The following is a 2178-nucleotide window of genomic DNA, read 5'->3' on the forward strand; positions in this document are numbered from 1 at the left end:
GTGCTCACTTTGGCAGCACATATACTAAAATTGAAAAGATACAAAGAAGATTAGCATGACCTCTGTGCAAGGATGACATGCAAATTTGTGAAGTGTTGCATTTAAAATGTTTAAAATTTTTAATTAAAAAAGAATACAGTACTTATGAATAAATTTAACCAAGGAAGTAAAAGATCCGAACCTTATATGAAAACCATAAAACACTGGTGAAAGAAATAGAAAACTACACAAATAAATGGAAAGATATCTCATATTCATGAGTTGAAAGAATTAATATTGTTAAAATGGCCATGCTACCCAAAGCAATATACAGATTTAACATAATCTCTATCAAAATTCCAGTGGCATTTTTCACAGAAATATGAAAAACAATTCTAAAACTCATGTGGAACTACAGAACACCCTAAATAGCCAAAACAATCTTGAAAAAGAAAAACAAAGCTGGAGGCATCACACTTCCTGATTTCAAATTATATTACAAAGTTAGAGTAATCAAAGCACTATGGTACTGGCATAAAAACCGACATGTAGACCAACGGAACAGAACAGAGCACCCAGAAATAAACCCATGCATATATGGTCAACTAATTTTAGACAAGGCCACCAAAAATATACAATGGGGAAAGAACAATCTTTTCAATCAATGGCATTGGGAAAAGTGGATAGCTACGTGCAAAAGAATAAAACTGGACCCTTATTTTACACAACACACAAAATTCAACCTAAAATGAATAAAAGACGTGAACGTAAGACCTGAAACCATAAAATCGTAGAAGAAAATATAGTGAAAAGCTCCTTGATATTGGCCTCAGCAGTGAATGTTTTTAGATATCACACCGAAAGCTCAGGCAATAAAAGCAAAAGAAAACAAGTGGATCTCATCAAACAAAAGTTTCTGCATACCAAAGAAAACAATTAATAAAATGAAAAGGCATCCTACAGACTGAGAGAAAATATTTGTAAACCATATATCTGATAAGGGGTTAATATCCAAAATATATAAGGAATTTAAACAACTCAACAGCAAACAAACAAACAGATAACCTGAATTTAAAATAGACAAAGGACTTGTATAAACATTTTTCCAAAGAAGATGTAAAAATGGCCAACAGGTATAGGAAAAGGTGTTCAATACCATTAATCTTCAGGGAAATGCAAATCAAAACCACGATGAAATATCACCTCACACCTGTTAGAATGGCTTTTATCAAAAAGACAAAGATAAAAATTGTTGGTGAGGATGTGGAGAAAAGGGAAGCCTCCTACACTGTTGGTGGGAGTCTAAACTGGTACAGCCATTATGGAAAACTATGAAAGTTCCTCAGAAAATAAAAATAGAACTACCATATGATCCAGCAACCCCTATGCTGGGTATGAACCAAAAGGAAATGAAATCAGCACCTTGTAAAGGCATCTGTCTCCCATGTTCACTGCAGCATTATTCACAAGAGCCAAGACATGGAAACAACCTACATGTCAATTGATGAATGACTGGAAAACAAATTGTGGTGTATATACAATGGAATATTATTCAGCATAAAAAAGGAGATACTGATATTGACAACAACATGGATGAATCTGGACGATAATATGCTAAGTGAAATAAGCTGGATACAGAAAGAAAAATACCTCATGATCTCACTCATATGTGGAATCTAAAATAAAGTCAAAAATATATTGAGAGTAGAACAGTAGTTACCAGTGGGGAGTAAATGGGGAGAGGTAGATCAAATGATACAAAGTTATAGTTATATAGGGATGAATAGGTCTAGGGATCTAATGTACAGCATGAGGACTATAGTTGACAATATTGTATTATATGCTGAAAATTTGCTAAGATAGATTTTAGGTGCTCTTAACCACACACAAAAAATGAGGCAACCACATAGGGTGATAGGTATGTTAATCTGCTTGACTAGTAATCAACTCACTGTGGATATATAGAGATATATATATATATCTATATATCCAAACTTTAAGTTGTACACATGAAAGAAAAGAAGGAAGGAAGGAAGGAAGGACGGAAGGAAGGAAGGAAGGAAGGAAGGAAGGAAGGAAGGAAGGAAGGAAGGAAGGAAAGAAAGAAAGAAAGAAAGAAAGAAAGAAAGAAAGAAAGAAAGAAAGACAGACAGAAAGGAAGAAGGAAGGAAGGAAGGAAAGAAGGTAGGGAGGAAGGCA

The 2178-nt window shown here is 34.1% G+C and overlaps 1 non-coding gene across 1 annotated transcript; it reads left to right on the plus strand.

Annotated features, from left to right (window-relative positions):
- On the plus strand, nucleotides 1-107 carry LOC112439247 (U6 spliceosomal RNA). The gene has a single exon (XR_003027529.1). It is a non-coding gene; the product is annotated as a U6 spliceosomal RNA (small nuclear RNA).
- The last annotated feature ends 2071 nt before the right edge of the window (nucleotides 108-2178 follow it).

The sequence above is a fragment of the Pan paniscus genome, chromosome 13 (genome assembly GCF_029289425.2).
Source record: "Pan paniscus chromosome 13, NHGRI_mPanPan1-v2.0_pri, whole genome shotgun sequence".
Lineage (NCBI taxonomy): Eukaryota > Metazoa > Chordata > Mammalia > Primates > Hominidae > Pan > Pan paniscus.